The sequence below is a fragment of the Puma concolor genome, chromosome A2, assembly GCF_028749965.1.
Source record: "Puma concolor isolate L17-30 chromosome A2, mPumCon1.1.hap2, whole genome shotgun sequence".
Classification (NCBI taxonomy): Eukaryota; Metazoa; Chordata; class Mammalia; order Carnivora; family Felidae; genus Puma; species Puma concolor.
The window spans coordinates 77,044,460-77,066,274 of NC_141668.1; the positions used below are offsets into that span (position 1 = coordinate 77,044,460).

General features: G+C 35.0%; 2 long non-coding RNA genes across 5 annotated transcripts in view; one reads left to right on the forward strand and one right to left on the reverse strand.

Annotated features, from left to right (window-relative positions):
- LOC147583276 (uncharacterized) overlaps nt 1–18,358 on the forward strand; it is a 417,756-nt gene extending 399,398 nt beyond the window's left edge. For both annotated transcript variants that reach the window (XR_015247774.1, XR_015247764.1), the window contains exons 3-4: nt 15,464–15,507; nt 17,544–18,358. This is a non-coding gene — a long non-coding RNA (uncharacterized LOC147583276). The remainder of the gene's footprint in view (nt 1–15,463; nt 15,508–17,543) is intronic.
- LOC147583277 (uncharacterized) overlaps nt 1–19,492 on the reverse strand; it is a 115,560-nt gene extending 96,068 nt beyond the window's left edge. Inside the window, exon 1 of one of the 3 annotated variants that reach the window (XR_015247759.1) lies at nt 19,289–19,492. This is a non-coding gene — a long non-coding RNA (uncharacterized LOC147583277). The remainder of the gene's footprint in view (nt 1–19,288) is intronic. The other 2 variants (XR_015247760.1, XR_015247752.1) reach the window with 2 other exon arrangements.
- Nucleotides 19,493–21,815: the final 2,323 nt, after the last annotated feature.

Here is a 21,815-nt window from a genome sequence, read left to right on the forward strand (position 1 = left end):
TTCTGCTTTTGTTGAAGTATCTTTAGAAATGCACTGTTGGGGGCGCCTGGGTGGCGCAGTCGGTTAAGCGTCCGACTTCAGCCAGGTCACGATCTCGCGGTCCGTGAGTTCGAGCCCCGCGTCGGGCTCTATGCTGACATCTCAGAGCCTGGAGCCTGTTTCCGATTCTGTGTCTCCCTCTCTCTCTGCCCCTACCCCATTCATGCTCTGTCTCTCTCTGTCCCAAAAATAAATAAAAAACGTTGAAAAAAAATTAAAAAAAAAAAGAAATGCACTGTTGAAGGAAAGTAAAGCTTAGGGAAGGGAATCAAGAGTTACCAATCATAAACATAATCACATGTGAATTTTGAAAATTTCTTAATGGCAAAGTTCCACATATTAAGTTACACTGGCACTTAAGTATTAAAGATTAAAGATAACATCTAACATTCAAAGTATATTGCAGTAAAGAAATTATTTTTAAAATAGTTTTTATTCCTTTTTAGCATAGATTATACTTACTCATGAAAGTCTTCATTTAAAATTCTAAATTTCATATCATCCCTTTCTAGAAGTCGAAAATGCTCAGCTCCTTATAGGACCTATAGGATGTGCCAGGAGGATATATTGAAATTCAAAACTATGGGAAGTTTTTTCTAGAAATGAGTTAAGGCATATTTGAGATATAAAATTTTTAATTTTCTGAGTTTTAAAAATTGATTTATCGAGTCCTGTTTTTTAAAAACGATAGTAAATATACCTTTAAAATGTTTTTTTTTTTTTTTTGCACCTGATTTTTATTCTTCAGGACAATGGAGATAAAAATATTATCGTCATCCAAAGAGACTTGAGCATGTTAGCCTAGCAAATAAATCTTGGAAACTTAGAATATTTTAAGAAAATACGTCATTTTGTAAAAGACACTTGGACAGCTTCCTTACTAATATTTGTCTAGGAATGCATTCAGCTCTTCCTCTGCCAAGAATTAGTTTATACCTATCATTTGGTTCCTCTATTAAATTAATTTTGTTCTATATTATTCATTTTAAGCTAGACACTGATATAGGCACTGGGGATAAACACACACAAATAAAAATACTGTTCTACTGGAGAAGTAGTTTAAAATCTAGTAGTTTAAAATATAGTGGAGAGTTACAAATGAACCAAACGGACAATACTATCGTTGCTACAATGTATGTGCATGTGTATGTGCATGTGTGCATATATAGAATATGTAGATTATATTTATTATATATAAATACACAATGTAGCAGGAGCACAAGATTGGATCTCCTAATCTTAGTTAGGGTAGTGTCCCAGAACCTGCTCACACCTGTGTAGCCCAGTCCACCATCCCTCATCCCAACAATGAGTTGTCTGCTCCAGTATGAGCTTATTGAAAAGGACTGGAGATGGCTTAAAGCAAAAACTGGGTAGCAAAGACATGCAGGAAAGCTAAAGAACAAAACTGCAAGAACTACAGATCAAAGCAAGTTGAGATTTCCATTGTCCACACCAGCGAAAACACAATTATGCAGTACGTAAGAGTTTAAAGAATGGAATCAGGATGGTGGTCAAATGAACATAGATGAAGTGGTGTAAGGTGACAGGTTGAGAGCACAGTCACAGCAGCTGGGAAACCACCATACTGGTTGGCAATTTACTGCTTGATCCTATCTACCTTGTATCTTTCATCCATCTGAGAACTAGCTCCGAAGCAATGTGGTCAGGTTTCTTTTGATCACTTCAAACAACTGGGAAATGATAATATAGAAAGAATCAAACATCTTCCTTGCAAAGAGTTATAGTTATAAATAAGTAAAATCTGAAATCAAGGGCAGTATATACCACAGTAATCAAGTTCCAGAGATGTTGACTTTGATCTCTGTTCACTGTTAGATCTTGTTAAATACCTGGTAAATTCCCTGACCTTAGCCAGACTCTCTATGTTCTGCCCATCAACCTTGTACATACTTCCACTCTATTTAATTTTGCTGTCTACATTCTAGAGGATACTCAGAACCCGAACCTCATCTGAATGTTGTTATTGGTTGGTGCCTTCAAAAACAGCAATCTCCTTCCTTCTCCGTACCCCAAAGAAAATGGACTTCTACCACTTATATAACCCTGGCCTGTGCCTACTTTGCTTGCTTACTCATTCTTGTATCTATCTGGAGCCAATTATTAATGTTTCTTTGGACTCCCACTCTGTTTTACATTTCTTCTCATCCTGGATATTCACAGTGAGCAAAAATTTCTAATGTCAAATGACAGCCATTAACCAGTTGCTTGATTTTATATATATGTATATATATACCTACACACATGCATACCCATACACATACACGCATATATATATATATATAACCAAATATAGTGGCTGCCTCCCCTTGTTTAGCTGACAGTACTATTTTTCTTTTATTCTTCTGTAAAATAGTGCCTATATTACTTATCTGTACCAGGTACTACTGTTAACAGTTTATGTATATTAACTCACTGAATTCCTATAACAACCTTACTGAGTTAGCTAATATCATTTCTATTTCATACATAGAAAAAAAAAAAAAACCTCAAAGTACTAGTAGGTTAAATGGCTTGAGAAGTTTCCAAAACTGCTAGGTAAGAGAGCTATGATTCACATCTAGGCAGTCTGGCTGCATGTTCAAAATTTTAAGGGTGACTCCATCAGATAGGAGTTTCAGAAAATCCTTATGAAAGCACTAAAAAAGGGACTGGTTTTTGGGGAGAGGGGGCTATGATAGGGAAGAATGAAAGTAGAGATAACAGTGAGTCTACTTAAATCAAGGCAAAATTTTGAACTTAAGCAGTGTCATTGGAGATGAGAGGAGAAAGCACTGAGATGAAATCAATAGGACACAATGACTGACTAGTAATATGGTCTTGACTTGTCCTGACATTCTTGATGGCACAAGAATAATAATAAAAAAAACCCAATGATTGACAAAATTTCTATCATGTCAAGGAATAATACTTTACTTACTTTCAAACACTATTAACAATTCCATTTCTCGTGTCCTTTAAGAATATGTTGAAACTTTTCCCCCCAAGGCTTCATTTCTCGTAATCTGATTAAACCCTTCAAAATCCATTTCTAAAATAGTTTTCACATTCCAGCTTTATGTTGAAGAGGACTAAAAAGAAACACATGAGCAATAAATGACATGGCATTTGGGACTTGTCACTATGAATACATACTAGACACTATTTGCATACAAGAGTTTAAATTTAATAAATGTGTCATTTTCAAATATGTTTGCTTGTGGAAGACATATTATAGGTTCTATTATTTAATGTAAAATTATGACAAGGTAATAAATTAGTCATGATTTTGTATTCTATTACATGACAACATCATTCTTGTCTTATTTCTGTTAGGCATTTTGAAAAGACTTCTCCCTGTTTCCATATAGGACACCTTTATATGCTAATAGTAGCTAAAGAGTATCAGGGAAATACTTGATTTTTAGTGGAACTATACTCAGATATATGGAATAAAAAATGAGAAAAGTATGCCTACCTCACAACAATTACAGCACTTTCATTATTTCTATGAAACTGCTTAATGTATTTTTTTTTTTTTTTTTTTTTTAGTTCTTAAACTATATTTCCCAGCAGCTGTCATTGATGTTTCAATGGAAGGGAGCATGGATTCTCTTTTAACAATCCTCATATTATTCTAAGATGCAAATTCTTTTTAAAATAAGTATTGTATTTTAGAGCAAAACAGAATTTCATAAATTTAGTAAACAGTAAAAGATATTTTATTTTTCAATATATTTTATGCAAATTTGTTATCTGTTTATAAAAACAAATATAAAGATAAAATTTAATCATGAATTTAAGGTAATAGGACCACAAAGTCAATTTTACCAAAATCTGTATTCTTGGTGGTAGCACTTTATAGTCTACAACCTTAGGTAAGTTGCTTAAGCTTTCTATGCTTTAGTTTCATTATATTCAAAATGGAGATAGTACTGCCTGCTTTATGAGGTTATTTTCAATGAGATAAAATATGGAAAGCATTCAAGTAATTCTTGGGACATAATGGATATTAACGAAAAGTCACCTGCTATTTGTGTATTATGGGGATAAATCTCATCTTGTAAATTGCTTTGCTAGAAATGGCCCATGAACAATATAAAAAATATTTATTTAAAACTGTATTTTAAAAACTAATTACAGAAATGTATATTCATGTGCTTTATGAGAAATCACTGTGTTGCTAAATAATAAAGACTTTTCAGGTTTTTGAGGCAGGGATCCTAAAGAGGACCCTTAGAAAAAAAATGCTCTGGGATAAAGTATAATAATCAAGTATAAAAACAGAAATTTATCCAGGAAAATTTAAGACACTAGAGTGTCCTAAAAAGTAAAAAGCATAAGTAGAGTGACCAGTATCTAGTTCTTATGGTTGAGCACATAGGAAGTCATGGAGGGAAGGAGGAGAAGGAAATGTGTAAGAGCAAATCAAACAGAAGAAGGAAATCAGAAAATCATTTCAGTTTCCAGAACTTTCTCAGACAAAAGACACAGAATCAGAATACCAGAAACAAGGTAACTTAGCTTTAGACAATCAAAGGAGAGAAAAGTATTCATAATAATCTGGTTGTTAAAATAAGGTATAAATTCTTCAGTTTTTAATACAGACCCAATAAGCCCAAGCAAGTTATGGACCAGTTATAAATCTAGAACCACTTCCTATGGGGAATGATTAAAATCTCTGAAAGCACATCAATCATAAAAATTATCTGAAAGGGATTCTAACAGGCAGAGTGTGCTTAAATTAGAATTTTATATGTTGAATTGATAAAACTTTTTGAAAGAAAAATAACATTTTGTAAAATCCACACGTGATCATGTTTAAGTTTATAGGAACACTAAAAAGTGCATATTTATTAGAAAAGTCTTACACTTACACTATCCATAAACAACTGAATTTTCCATTAGGTAACTGCAGCCACCTCTCTAGAATTTATAAAAATAAAATAGAGATAAATATTGTTGATTATTGATTGATAACCATTGATAAGTAGATAAAGGGAATATTTGAACTCTAGATAAAAATATACAATATTTAACTTTTAAAACATTTAAAATTTTTGTGGAGAGAGAGTACATGCAAGCAGTGGAGGGGGAGAGAGAATCCCAAGCAGGATCCACAGTCTCAGTGCAGAGCCTAATGAAGGGCTCAATCCCACAAACCACGAGATCATGACCTGAGCCAAGATCAAGAGTCAGACGCTTAATAGATTGAGCCACCCAGGTACCCCTAATTTAAGAAAAAAATAAAGTATAGTTGATATACATTATCATTTTGGATGTACGATTCAACATTTACATACATTACAAAATGCTTACCATAAGTGTCATGTGTCACAATAGCGTCTTTACAATATTGACTAGGTTCTCTAGACTGTGACTTCCATCTCCATGACTTATAACTGGAAGTTTGTATCTCTTAATTGCTTTCTATTTCACCCATACCTCCACAATTTTCCCTATGGCAACCATCAGGTTGTTTTCTGTATTTGAGTCTTTCCTACGTGTTTTAATTTTTAACTTCTAAACATAGGTGAAATAATACGGTATTTGTCTTTTTCTGGCTTATTTCACTTAGCATAATACTTTCTAGGTCTATCCATGTTACCATAAATGACAAGGTCTCATTCTTTTTCATGACTAATATTTCATTAGATATGTACACACCACATCTTTATCCATTCATCTATAAATGGATATTTAGGTTGCTTCCTTATCTTGACTATGCATATATTCCACAATAAACATAGGGGTTGTATATATCTTTTCAAATTAGTGTTTTCATCTTTTTCAGGTAAATGTCTAGAAATAGAATTATTGGATACATTGTGGTTTTGACTTGTATATCTTTATATGTATCTAATAACTCCTAATAATTAACATTGCATATCTTTTTATGTATCTGTTGGTTAATCTGTATGTCTTCTTTGGAAAAGTATCTATTCAGGTCCTCTGCCCATTTTTTTTTAATCAGATTTTTTCTTTTGGTGTTGAGTTATAGAAGTGCTTTATATCTTTTAGATATTAACCTCTCACTAGATATACTGTCTGCAAATATCTTCTCCCATTCAGTAGGCTGTCTTTTTGTTTCATTGATTGTTTCCTCTACTGTGCAAAAGCTTGCTAGTTTGATGTGGTCCCACTTGTTTATCTTTGCTTTTATTTCCCTTGCACGAAGACACCAATCACAAAAATATTGCTAAGACCCATGTGTAAGAGTTTACTATGTTTTCTTTTAGGACTTTTAAGATTTCAGGTCTTACACATTTAGATTTTTAATCCATTTTGAGTCTATTTTTGTAAATGGTGTAAGAAAGTGATCCATTTAATTCTTATGCATGTAGTTGTCCAGTTTTTCCATCACCATCTGTTGAAGAGACCATCTTTTCCCTATTGTAATCTTGCCTCCTGTATTGTAGATGATGAAGTGACCATATAAGCATGGATTTCTGGATCTATATTCTGCCTATTGATCTGAGTATCTATTTTTGTGTCACCACCACCACACTATTTTGATGACTACAGCTTTGTTGAAATCTGAGATTATGATACCTCCAGCTTTTTTCTTGTTTCTCAACATTGCTTTGTCCATTTGAAGTCTTCTGTGGTTGCATAGAAATTTTAGTATGATTTGTTCTAGTTCTGTATAAAATGCTATTGGTATTTTGATAGGGCTTACATTTAATCTACAGATTGAGATTACTTTAGGTAATATGGGTATTTTAATAATATTCTTACAACACATGAGCATAGGACATCTTTCCCTTTATTTGTGTCATCTTCAGTTTCTTTGATTTGTGTCCTATAGTTTTCAGAGTATAGATTTTTTACCTCCTTGGTTAAATTTATTCCTAGGTATTTTATTCCTTTTGGTGCAATTGTAAATGAAATTGTTTTCTCAATTTCTCTTTCTTTTAGGTCATTAGGGTATAAAAATGCCACAGATTTCTGTGTATCAGTTTCATATTTTGCAACTTTACTGAATTTATTTTTCTAATAGTTTTTTGATGGTGTTTTTAGAGTTTTCTATCTACAGTATTGTCTATCTGTAAATAGTGAGTTTTACTTATGAATTTGGATAGCTTTTTGTATGATGGGTACTATAACTTTCAGTACTATGTTAAATAAAAGTGATAAAGTGGTGGAAGTGGACATCCTTATCTTAATCCTGATCTTAGAGAAAAAAACTTACAGATTTCAGTGTTAAATATGATGTTGTCTGTGGCTTTATTACATTGAAATATGTTCCCTCTATACCCACTTTGTTGAGTTTTTATCATGAACAGATGCTGAATTTTGTCAAATGTTTTTTCTTCATCTATTGGTATCAGGACTTTTAGCCTTCATTTTACTAATGTGTTATGCCATATTGATTGACTTACAGATACTGAACCATCCTTGCATTCTTGGAAAGAATCCCTTAATATTTGTGGCAAATGATCCTTTTAGTGTATTCTTGAATTTGGTTTGCTAATACTTGGTTGAGGATTTTTGAATCTATGTTTATCAAGGATATTGGCCTTTTTTTTTTTTTTGGTTAATTTTTTGTTGTGTGTGTGATTTTGATATCAGGATAATGCTGGCCTTATAAAATGAATTTGAAAGCATGGCTTCCTCTTCAATTTTTTTTGTAATAGTTTGAGAAAAATACATAGTAACTCTTTTTTAAACGTTTGTTAGAATTCACCTATGAAGCCACTAGGTTGATTTTGATCACTAATTTCATTACTATGAATCAGGTTGTCCAGATTTTCTTTCTTCCTGATTTGGTCTTGGAAGTTTGTGTTTCTAAGACTATCCATTTCATCTAAACTGTCCAGTTTGTTGGCATATAAATTTTGTAATGGTCTCTTAAAATTCTTTATTTCTCTGGTGTTGGTTGTAACTTTTTCTTCATTTCTGATTTTGAGTACCGTTTCCTGACAAGTCTGACTAAAGGTTTATCAATTTTATTTCTTTTCAAAGAACAAGCTCCTATTTTCACTGCTCTTTTCAATTGCTTTGTTAGTCTATTAGTTTATTTCTGCTCTGATCTTTATAATTTTCTTTCTTCTATTAACTTGAGGTTGGTTTGTTCTTCATTTTTTATATCCCTCTAGGTTTAAGGTTAGGTTGCTTGAAATTTTTCATGTTTTTTTTTTTTAATTTCTTTTTAATGTTTATTTTTGACAGAGAGAGACAGAGCACAAGCGGGGGGGGGGGGGGGCGGGCAGAGAGAGAGACACACACAGAATCCGAGGCAGGCTCCAGGCTCTGAGCTGTCAGTACAGAGCCCAACATGGGGCTTGAACTCACAGACTGCGAGATCATGACCTGAGCTGAAGTCAGATGCCCAGGCACCCAGGCACCCCTGGGATTTTTCATGTTTTTTAATGTAGGCCTTGAATCACTATAAAATTCGTTCTTAAAACTGCTTTTGCTGTCTCCCAAAGATTTTAGACTTTTGTGTTTTCATTTTAATTTGTCTCCAGGTATTTTATTTCATCTTTGATTTCTTTGTTAACTCACTGGTTGTTTAGTAGCATGTTATTTAGCCTCCACCGTTGTGGGTTTTTTTCCATTTTTTTATTATAATTGATTTCTAGTATACCATTGGGGTTAGAAATGATGCCTCAATGATTTCAGTCTTCTTAAGTTTATTGAGGCTTTCTTTATGTCCTAACATGTGATCTATCCTGGAGAATGTTTCAGGTACACTTAAAAAATGTGTTATATCATGTTGATTTGCAGATATTGAACCATCCTTGCATCCTTGGAAAGAATCCCTTATGAATGTTGTTTTTATACAGAATGTTCTATATAGATCTGTTAAGTTTATCTGGTCTAAGGGTCATTCAAAGCCACTATTTCCTTACTGATTTTATGTCTAATCTATCCATTGAATGTAAGTTGGGTGTTAAAGTTCCCTACTATAATTATATTACTGTCAGTTTCTCCCTTATGTTTGGCAATATTTATTTAGTCACTCCAACGTTTCATGCATAGTTACACTTGTTATACAGCTTGTTGGATTTGTCCTTTTATCATTATGTAATGCCCTTTTGTCTTGTTAGATCACACAAAATAGATTTAAAAACAAACACTAAGTATGGCTATCCTATCTTTCTGTTTCCATTTTTATGGTATAGGTTCTATTCCTTCACTTTTAGTCTGTATGTGTGTTTAGGTCTGAAGTGTGTCTCTTGTAGGAAAACTATAAACAGGTCTTTTTTTAAATCTTTTCAGTCATCCTAGGTTTTTTGATTGGAACATTTAGTTCATTTGCATTTAAAGTAATAATTCATAGGTATATATTTAGTGCCATTTTGTTAATTGTTTTCTGGATATTTTTGTAGCTCTTCCCTGTTCCTTTCTGTTTCTCTTGTTCTCTTCCTCTGCAACTGATGACTTCATGTTCTTCTTAGATTCCTTTCTATTTATTTTTTTGTCTATCTATTATAGATTTTGGTTGGTGATTACCAAGAAGTTCATCTAGAACATCCTCTCTCTATATAAAATCAATTGGTCTCTATATTTTCAATTGGTCACCCAAGTTTGAACACATTCTAAGGGCACACTATATTTTTACAAAGTTGTTTTATGCATACAAGGTCTTATCTTTATTGTATGCATCTTTTAATTTTTGTAGATAAAACCAAGTTTGCGAATTTTGTCTTTCAACCTTTATACACCAGCTTGAAGGATTTTCTTTACAATCTTTACTATTTGTCTGCTTTTATTAGTGATATTTTTCTTTCATTTTTTTTTTAACTTTTAGTTATGGCCATTTCTTTTCCACTTAAAAGAAATATTAGAGTAACTTCTTTAAGACTGTAAGACTGCTTTAATAGTAATAAACTTCTTTGACTTTTGTCTGGAAATTATCTCTCCAATTCTGAGTGATAATTTTGGTAGAGTGTTTTTAGTTATAGGTTTTTTTTTTCTTTTCAGGACTTTAAATTATGCCATTCCCTTCTGGCCTGCAAGATGTCTGTTGAAAAATCAGGTGAAAATATAATGGACTATCTAAAACAAATATAATACTGTCTTGTTGTGCTTATGACAGGCAAAATTCAGATGTATGAGAGACACAGCATAAAAGAGGACATGGAGGCATTGGAGTATATTGTTGCAAAGCTTCAATACTATGTGAAATGATACAATATTGTTTAAAGTAAATTAGGATATATTAATGTTATATTGTTTGTGTTGGTGAAACCATTAAAATTAAAAAAAGATAAAAGTAAGAAGTCAATAGTGGAAATAACACAGAATCATAATAACCATTTTGTTTTTCAAAATGGTATATAAAAGGGAAAAATCACAGGAAAGACTAAAAACTACCAACAAAATTTAAATTGTAACAAAAACCTATAATTTTATATATAATATTCTAAACACCAAACCCAAAACATTGTCTAATTAAATTTTAAAAGACAGAAACCCCCCCACAACTCACACTATTAAAATAAATCTATTTATTATATGAAAACATATATATGTTAAATTAAAATGATGGGAAAGATGTTTAATAGCACTAGTAATCAGAAGAAAGATGGATTGGCTATACCAGTACCAGACAATGCAGATTCCAAACAAAAGATATTATCGGAGGTAAGAAGGGAAAAATCATAATCATAAAAAGAAATCATTAAGCAGATACAATTTTATGTGTATATTCACAGTTCCTTCAAAAACTATGAAGAAATTGAGAGAACTGGTGAAAAAAATAATTTATAATTATAGGGAGAGACTGCACTCCCTCCCAGAGAAAGGAATGCATGAAGACTATCATTAATCACCATGAGCTAAGTGAATGTGTCAAACAACAACAGCACAACACACAATTTCAAGCACTCACCAAACTTTCACCAGGTAACCATATTTTGGACCTTAAAATGAACTTAATCAGATTTAAAAGATTCTAAACAAAAAACAAACTAGAGTTAGTAATAATTTAAAAAGATATCTTGAACATTCCTCAGAGACTTGAATGTTAAAAGGACACTTCTAAATAATATTGGATCAAAGAGAAAGTCACAAGAGACATTAGTAAACATTTTTAATTAAATAAAAAATGCATTTTTAAACATGTGTGCAATGCAGCTCTAGTGCCTAGAGTTTATACATCATAAGCTTATATTAGAAAACAAGAATAATCTCAAAGTACATCTATCTCATCTTGTACCTTAAGAAATTAGAAGAAAATTAAAGTCAAAGCAGTAAGGAAAGAGAAGAAAACTTGGAGCTAACATGAATATAAATACGGCTATAAAAATAGAGAAGGATTTGCCAAAGACAATGATAAATGACTTGTATACAGAAAATATAAAGAACTCTCAAATTTTGCCAAAGAGAATATAAATATCCTATATATTTATTTATTTTTAAAGTTTATTTATTTTGAGAGAGAGAGAGAGAGAAAGAGAGAGCAGGTAGGGGCAGACAGAGAGGGGAGAGAGAGAATCCCAAACAGGCTCTACACTGTCAGCATAGAGTCCAACATGGGCCTTGGACTCACAATCTGTGAGGTCATGACCTGAGCTGAAATCATGAGTCAGACACTTAACCGACTGAGCCACCCAGGCACCCCAAACATCCAATTTAAAACAAAAATTTACAAAAGGACAGAAACTCACACAGACATGCTGGCAAAGATATGGGTAGCAAATACGCCTGTGAACCTAAATTTACTCAGTATCATAAGTCATTACATCCATGAAAATATAAGCTATAATGAGATATCACTACACATCTATTAGAATGGCTATAAAACAAAAGCAAAACAAAAACAAATAGACCAACAAACAAACCCTGGCAATTCCGAGTTCTGGTGAGGATGAGGTACAGATAGGGCCCTCAGACCTATTTTTGAGAATCCAAGGGGATATGACCATCTTGGAAAACAGTTTTGCAGTACCACAAGAAGTACAACACACACTATGGTGTGATGCAGCAATCCAACTCATAGGAATGCCATGTTTCTCCAAGAGAAAATTTCTCCCAGAGAAATGAAATAAGACTTGCATACAAAACAAAAAACAAAAAAACTATTGGTGAATATTTTTAGCAGCTTTCTAATTGCCAAGAACAGGAAGGAATCCAAATGTCAACCAAGTGGTGAGTGGATAAACAAATTGTGGTGCAGCTAAATGATGATTTAACATTTAGCCAATGACACGAAAAAACTATTAACACATGTAGCAACTGAGGAAACTAAAGGGCATTATATTAAGTGAAAAAAGTCAAATTTGAAAGTCTGTGTGCTTTAAGATTTCATTTATGTAACATTCTGTAGAAGGCAAAGTTATAGGCATAGACTTCTTACCAGTGGTTGTCAGGGGACATGAGTGGAGGGAGGGGATGACCACAGACTTGTGCTCAGGAACCTTTTGATGTAATAAAAATATTATCTATATTCATTATGGTGGTGGTTATGCAAATTCTTTGTCAAAACTCAAAACTATACACTTACAGGTAAATTTTACTCCAAGTAACAGTTACTGAAAAACATGAGAAAATGGGGAGCGCCTAGGTTGTAGATATACAGGTTTTAATGTACATTTTTCAACTTTGTTCTATGCTTGGAAGTTTTCATATAAAATATTGAAAAACAAAAATTCCCCCCCCAAAAGAAAATCCTTACGATAATATCAGGAGAAAAAAGTTACTAATAAAAATCAAAAAAATTTTAGATGAATTTAGCCTAAACAAACTACAAAGTATATAATTTTCCACTTCAGAGTCACAGGAGCAAGTAAATGACTCTAAGATGCCATTTTTTTTTTTTTAATTTTTTTTTCCAACGTTTATTTATTTTTGCGACAGAGAGAGACAGAGCATGAACGGGGGAGGGGCAGAGAGAGAGGGAGACACAGAATCGGAAACAGGCTCCAGGCTCTGAGCCATCAGCCCAGAGCCCGACGCGGGGCTCGAACTCCCGGACTGCGAGATCGGGACCTGGCTGAAGTCGGACGCTTAACCGACAGCGCCACCCAGGCGCCCCTAAGATGCCATTTTATCAACATTCATCTAGTCATAAAAATTCACATTTGTATTTACCTTCAAGTTTATAAATTCAGTGTTACATATAGGATCTCTTTTGACCTAAATAATAATTAAGTTGGATAAATGGCATTGCATTCCAGATCTAGAAACATCTACAGAGCAATTTAGTAACATGCATTAGGTCTATAAACCAAGACCAATGACTCCAAATCCTGTGTCAATTTTTTTTTGTAAATTTCTATATTGAAGCATAATATTCAGAAAAATGCATATATTGAAACAGAATATGTACTCAGAGAAGTGCACAGATAAAGGTACAGTTCCATGGATTTTCACAAACATCCATGTAGCCAGAAATGAGATCAAGAACTAGAACATCCCCAGCATACCAGAGGTACTTCTGTCTTTTTTAAGGGAGATCAGTGTAGGAAATAAAAGTTTCATAAAAATTTAATGCAGTGGTGCTATCGTCAATATAAATAACCCTCCCTTTAAGGGGTCTTTAAATAGTCAACTATTTTACTATATTGTAAATGATTACTTTTATTTATTTGCATACAGCATTTTAGGAACATAGATACAGGCAGAGCAATAGGAAAACAGCTCCCAAATAGCATTGATTGGTAGTCAGCATTTATACAATTACAAGCAAGTCTATATAAAAATTTTCTATTGATTGTTTTTAGCCATATGCATGGTTAGAATGAATTGACTAATGGGATTCACTTCACTAGTCAAACACAATTTTTAAGATATTTATAAGCATAACCTAGATGACCTTAACGTTCTTCTCATTTTGACTACACCTTAGACAAATGTCTTCCTGAGTATGGAATTAAGCACAGAAATAAACTCATTCATGTAAGGTCAACTAATATTTTGACAAGAGAACCATTGTTCAATGGCGATAAGATAGCAACTTTAATAAATTTTCTGGGAAATTACCTCAAAATTAAGCAAAGGCTTAAACAGGAGACCTGAATCCATAAAACTTTTAAAAGAAAACCAAGGAAAAGCTTCCTGATTTGTTTGTCTTGGCAATGATATTTTTGGATAGAACACCTAAACACAAGCTATAAAAATCAAAATTAAACAAGCACAACATGCAAAAAAAAAAAAAAACAAAAAAACAAAAAAAAAAAGAAAAAACAAAAATAAAAATAAAAACAGAAAGAAGAAAAAAACCCACAAATCACTCAATTTAAAAAGTGCAAAAGACCTGAATAGACATTTCTCTGAAGATATTCAAATGACCAACAGGTACATAAAAAGGTGCTCAACATCACTCATCAGGGAAACACAAATTACAACTAGAAGGAGATCTCCCTTCATACCTATCAGAGTGTTTAGCATCAAAAACATAAGAGATAACAAATGCTAGTGAAGATGTGAAGAAAAGGGAATCCTCATACACTGCTGGTGGGAATGTAAGCCGATGCAGCCACTATAGAGAACAGTGTGCAGGTTCCTCAAAAAATTAAAATTAGAACTCCCCTATGAACTAGCAATTCATCTGAGTATGTATCCAAAGGCAACAACAATGAAAATCACTCTCTTGAAAATGTTATCTGCACCCTGGTGTTCATTGCAGCATTTATAATAACCAAGACCTGGAAACAACCCAAGTGTCCAGGACTAAGAAAATATGATTCACACACACACACACACACATACACACACACACACACACACACACACACACACAAACACACACACGTTATTCAGCCTAAAAGGAAGAATTAAGTACTGCTATTTGTGACCACACAAATGGACCTTGAGAACCTAACGCTAAGTGACAGAAGTCATATTGAGAAAGGCAAATACTGTATGACCTCACTTCTTATATGTGCAATCTATAAAAACAAAACAAAGCCCAAACTCATAGATACAGAGAATAAATTGGTGACTGACAGAGGTGGGAAGGAGGGTTGGGGAAATTAGTGATTAGTGAAGGTGATTAAAAGATACAAACTTCCAGTTATAAATAAGTTCTAGGGCTATAATGTACAACATGATAAGTATGGTTAACAAATTGTCTATTTCAAGGTTGCTGACAGATTTAAATGTTTTTATCACAAGGAAAAAAATTACAATTATATGAGGTGAGGAATGTTAATTACATTTGTAACAATTTCACCATATATCAAATCATTTTGTTATAAATCTTAAACTTACACAATGCTAGGTGTCAATTATATCTCAATAAAGCTGGATAAAAAAAGACCTGAAAAGTATCTCTTGGAAACATAATCACCACAAGAAACAGAGCCCCTATATGCCAGGGTCTGTGGGAGGGTGGAGACCCAACTTTGATAACTGTGGATTAGTCAGCACAGATGGCAGTAACCACATGACCATCCCCCCTCCTCCAACATCCTCCAGTACTTTTCTACTAGCTCACCCCAGTGCTTCACAACTCTCTTGTCTTTTGTTGCAGGGGAGTTGAATTTTCTCTCTCTCTGCTACTACAAGGGACTTAAGGTAAGTCTTCCTTACCTATTTAATTCCTTCTTGCAGTTTTTCTTTGCTAAGCACCGCCTATATTCTAGGTGATATGCCATAAACTCAGACCTTGGATCTACTCAGGTAAATAATTAAGCAAATATAAATGAGTGTGATCAGTGCAGTATTCACACATTTACAAACTTCCTATAAAAAAAGCAGCTAAGACAGGGTCTCCTCGTCAACCCCCACTCTCTGGAGTAGGAGGGATGTTAGGAAGTTACAGATTAGAAGACAAAGCTGAACCATGAAGGAATTATGGAAAAAAACTTCATCATATGAGGGGAATTTACCAAGACAATACAGCATGAATGACAACATGGGGGTGCAGCAGGATTCTCCCACAGAGGGACAGAACACCGAGGCCTTTCTTTCCAGGAAGCAGCTTTATACTTGCCAGTACAGGCTCAGTGGGCTAAGACCCCAAAAGGCTGAGCCCCTAGCAGAGTGGGGTATAGCCTTTTATGCAATTTCTACTTGTTTGTCTTTCATATATGGTGACACACTTAGTCTGATCGGACACGGTCCAAGCTACAGAGTGTGTCAGAGCTACGCATACGTATATAGGAGTTGATTGGGTCACCTTGCTGTTCTTTGTTCTGAGAAGGCTTCCACTGCATTCCTTAGGGAGGGGCTCTACCTCTGCCACAGGGGCACAGAACACAGAGATCATGATATTTGGGGAATAAGAGGTCAAGAGTCGCTGTAACATAGTGTCAGCATGTTGGTGAACCAAAGAGTGAGATCTTGTTGGGGTGGCTGGTAGACCGACCGCAATTTATGAAAATTTAAGTAATCCCAAGTAGTCTGGATGCCAGGAATTGTAAAGGGAATAGAATTAGATCAAACGTGATGAAATACAGGTATCTGAATATTCCTCTGCTAGCAGTGTAAAGGTTTATTGCTGGTACACTGCATCTTCATTAGGATATGGGTGGGAGAAAGCCCTCACTTTGTAGGGCTTACAGATTTCCCTGATGTCAACACTCCCACTGTGGCCAATTTCAAGCTGCCAAATGTTTAATAACCAGATTTCAGATCTTCCTTACTATTTAACAATTGTGTTCTCATGAGCCAGTGCAGTCCGTGCTAGAATACCACTGGTGTCAGGGGAAGAGAATGGGCTTTGTCTAGGTGAAATAGAGGAGAATATGGACTCGTAAAGCAGCTGTGTTTATGGATAGGAGGAAATCTAATTAGGGGCATTATAGAAGTGAAGCTAAGGGTCCACTAAGAGGTGTTAATCACATTATAAGCAGTCTTTTCCCTAAGGGCCTTTTAAACAGGCAACTACTTAAAAGTCAAATAATGCACATCAGAGGTCAAGTAATGCACCCATGGTCACCTACTTTCTCAGTGTCAAAGCCTGGATTTAAACCCAGTCTGGCGCATTCCAAAATCCTACACAAGGTTGAGGGGTTTGACTCAGGTTCACCTGGAAAATGAACCTAACTGGATTGTTCTAACAATTAACATACTATATATTCAAAACACCTAAAACAACACCTGATATCTTTAAACATTTATGAAAGGGCAGCTAGCATTAATATTGTAATTACCATTATTCTGGTCTTGCCACAACCAACATGTTTAGTTGAAGGTGTCAGGACAGTGACACAACAATACATCAGAAGTTGTTAATACAGAAAGCAATTTTCTGTGCTTAAGAGGTTTACAAGCTGGGGAGAATAGTACATTTAAAGTGAGGTGGGTTTTGAATTTTATTTGTTAATCCTCTCTGCTCCAAGTATAAACTAAATCTTACAAAAACAAATCTACTTAAATTGGAAGATCAGCTTCTTTTCTATCATCACAGTGGAATAGGCTTGACTGGTAATGGTCAGCTCATCACATTCCCTCAGCTTAAAAGCTAAGATAATGGCCCTGTAAACAAACATTGTTCCTTTTATTGTCCTGCTAAAATCAGAAGTAGAATTGAGTTTTGAATTATTCAGGTAATGTTCATAATCCTCAAGTAACTGAAAACTCTGTGTCCCATGGAATATTTCCGACAGGAGAAAGACACCAACGCCCAGCCCAGCTTTGACCACTGGAAATTATATAACCTGTTGTCTATGTCACACACCACTGAGTTTAGCATCTGGGCAACGAGTTAGCTGCACCGCGGGTGAGATAAACCTTTTAATCTATGGACAAAGTAAGAATCTTTTTGGCCACAGCTTTATAACCTCTGGTGCTTTGGACCTACAAATAAATCACTCATAAAATAGAAAATCTGGCAGAAAATTTGGGACACTAAAATAGCCTGCAAATTATTTAATTTTAGAAATTCAATAACTGCTATCAAACACACATGATGAAGATGAATGTATCTCTTGCAATTTTCACAGTTTGGCACACCAGAGAATACCTGCAAGGCAAGGTCACCAGAGCTGGGATTGTGTTCACACTTTTGAAATCAAGTCCTTGATAAAGAAAATATCTTCACTCAAAATTGAAACATACATTCACAGACAAGAATCAACACTCAATAAAGTACTGCTTCTGACTGAACAATTCCTGATAGAAATCAATGCAAGTCAATGCCAAAAGAACGCATGTCACATTACTTACTGCAGAAAAATTGCCATGTTATGTAATTACATTCTTTTTATATTCACTAGTTTTGTTTAATGTTTATTATTATTTATCACCCTAAGTTTCAGCCTTGGCATACACATTCTCACTGTGAAAGCAGTGAGTCATTTGTTATTTTGTTCTGACCAAAAATAAACATACTACAGATTTGCAATAAAAATTATAACTGTTTTGCATGCTCGCATGAAAGGGATGTTTGCAACCAAAGCATGATGTTCCAAAAAAAATTATTTAAATTCTGGCACAGAGGGCAAGTTGAATTTCTTTTCTCAGCAAAGTCTCAGGTGGAAAACAAATATTTGCCCTATCTCTGGAGTGAACTTTGATTCTGTTCGTTTAAAAGGAAAGGGGAGTCACAGGACGAGAATTATGTGAAGTAAAATTTTATACGGCATCCGTTTGAAATCTTTTCCCCCTTAACCACCCCCAGTTGAAATTTTAATTCAAATCCGTGGAGGTGAACTGCCAGCTGGCCTCACACCCTCTGTGGCATGACTCTTGAATCTACTTTTTCGATTTTTGTGCATCCCTTATGGAGGGGATTGTGATGAAGAGATACTTTAAATACAGCATGCTAACAAAAAGTTTTAGGGGTAGTGAGGTCAACAGATCAGGAAAACAACTGCTATTGAAAATAATAATAAAACAGTACTCACAGTTGCCAAGAGGAGAGGGCACAGCATGCCACAGGAAGCCCCACGGATGAGCAGGGAGGGGGAGGTCTGCCAGGGGGGGCCGAGGTAGGGAGAGGAGCTGTGGGCAGGGGTCTTTATTGTGGTTTCCACGGATAAGCACAGGTGAGGCAGGGCAAGCAGATTTAGCACTGGCTAGTTTGATATTTTCACTGGGCCCCGGGACCCTCGTTCTCTGGTACCGGGCCTTGGGGCTCATTAAGGCAGCTGTGTAATGGCCTGGAGTACAAGAGCCCAACTGGTTAGTCATATGGACTCTGCATTGGTTGGTCTGTCTTTGAAAAATACATCCTTAGGAGGAGGACTCCTCCTGAGAATGGGGCGGGGAAGGCAGGACAAGGCAAAGTGATTTAAACATATTATCCACTTTTCCAGAATGAGGCAGGTCCAGCACATGCATGCAGGGCAGCTATTAAATGGGGAAATTTACAAAAGCTACAAACACGGTAAATACAAGAGGGATGACTTACTGTCGTACAACCGAAGCATACGACACACGTAGAGGGTGCTGTGGGCAGACCACGTTGATTCCTGTCACAGGGCTGTTGAACCAACACTGCTTGAGATCAGCTGCTAAGGGATCACAGCTTTCTCCTCTGGAGATGTGCTCTCAGCCAGTGGTGCTCAGACTTTGCTGTGTATCAGAATCACCTGAGGAGCTTGTTAAAACTACAGATCACTCAGCCCCACCCCCAGAGTTTCTGATTCAGCAGGTCTGGGCTGAGGTCCAAGAAACTATCATTTCTAACGAGTTCCCTGGTGATGCTGATGTGCTGGTCTGGGGACCGTACATTGAGAACAACTGCTCTAAACTGACAGGAGTCACCTCCACTGGGGATTATACCCTCCAGAGTCAAGGAATGACTGATAGGGAGTGTAAAAGTCCAGCTAACTTGCCTCAGATCAGGATAATTCTGTGCTGCGATCCATGCTCCAGAGCTCTACATGAGAACAGCCTGTGGCAGCTTACTCTGTATTTTCACCAGGTGTCTTGCCCCACCCAGAGCTGTTTCCCTCAGTCCCTTAAAGGTTTCTCCTTAGTAAACCATGGACGCAACACATACCACTCAGTTTTTGTTTTTAGGATACCCAACTTAAGAAAACAGATTTCTACACAAACTATCTATTACCAAAACTTCATCTAAGAATTATTTTATCATTTTAAAATTTGTTTATCCTCAATATTCTTATTGATCCTTAAACACAGCAATGGTTTTTGATGGTGGTGAGTAGTAGTCAAAATGCTCAGAAGGATGGAAAGTGTAAATAATGGAAAAAAATGGAGGTAATTGGGGATATTTGTAGAATAGAAAACAAAAGGGAGATTAGTTACCCTTGTCAAGAATATCCAGGATCTACTTACTGACGGCATTTTTTTTTTTTTTTTAACAAGGTGAATTAAAAAGAAATGATTCTACCTTCTGGCACTTTACACTATAAGGGATTGCCTGAAAATGAATTTACATTTTTGGGAGGGGATGAATTCACACACTGAGTATGAGGGGCAATAGTTTGATATCTAAACTAACTCCCCACAGTTGATTTATTTCAATTAATAAAATGTAATTAAATTATATGCATGAAAGAATAAATGAATTAATATACACTTAATAATCGAAATACATCAGATATCGGGCTACCCATTCTCTCCTATACCATTTATTTCATCCTTACGATTAAGGACTCTGAACAAGTTTTCAGAAAACAAAGAAATTTGGTGTATTTTTAAAAGATAAAGCAGAGAAAGAGCACAGACCCACTTAGTGTTGCTATTTTCCTGTCAATAATATAATGCTGTTAATACTGTTAACTGATTCTAATGAAGTAATATATGATTAGTGTCCTAATTAGTGTTACGGATGCATGAATAATTAATGTCATGCTTACCAATGGTTTCAGCAAAACAGTGCAAAATGTGGGACTACCTCTCCCTCACCCTCTTTCAAACTTTTGAACAAAACTTACTAAATTTAATTCCAACTCCAGAAGAAAAAAGGACAAGTATTTTTGACCTCTACTTCCTTATCAGAAGCTAAAACATGTGATGGATGAGGTGGAATAGTGAGAAAGAATTGGAGTAGATATTTCTTAAATTACTACTGAGGACAATTCATGCAATGAATTTATGCAGTTCAGGCACCAACCTGTGTTCCAAGGCTATGGTTTAAGAAAAATAGTTTTGGTCTCATCAGACTGTTTTAAGATGCAGCATGTTGTAGTGGAATGAGTCCAATATCGTGTGTTCAAATTCATGTTTTCCCACTATTTTCTGTTTTATCTAAATCAAGTTATGATTGTTCTGGATCTCAATTTCTTTATCTCTAAGTTGGTGATGTTAATGCCCATCTCGATAGTATGTTGCGAAGATAAAGCAATATATGTAGAGTTTTATACATCATAGCCAAAATATCACAGGTTCACAATTTCCCCTACTTTTAATTTTGTCTATGGCCTCTTCTTTTAATCAACACATAATATGTGCTCCAGCCAAGCTAAACTACTATTATCTATAAACAAATCCTGTAGGATCTAGCCCTTCTACCTCTTTACACCTCATGCAATTCACCTTAATTGCTGTTCTATTTTTCCTAGCCTTTGTAAACTAGTGTCCACAATTCTCTAATGCAGTGTGGTTTATTCCTCCTACGAATATCCAAGGATACATCTTACATGGAATTTGGCCCATTTTGCCATGTATTACTCTTGTACACACGTTATATCTTTGATGTTATTGAGTGCCGTGTTTTATTCTACCTTTTACAAAGGTGCCCTTTGTATACGTCCCTGTAGAAATAATGACATGAAAAAGCATGATAACTATGTTAGCAGTTGTCTGTTTGCCTCCCACACTATATCATAAGCTCTTGGAAAAGACTATGCATTTCTTCTATTTCTATGTTCTCTATTTCTCTACATATTCCTCTACATACTCTGTGTCTCTCTGCATTTCACCTCAGTAGTGCACTTGCATTGGTACTTCCACTTTTGCAACCATAT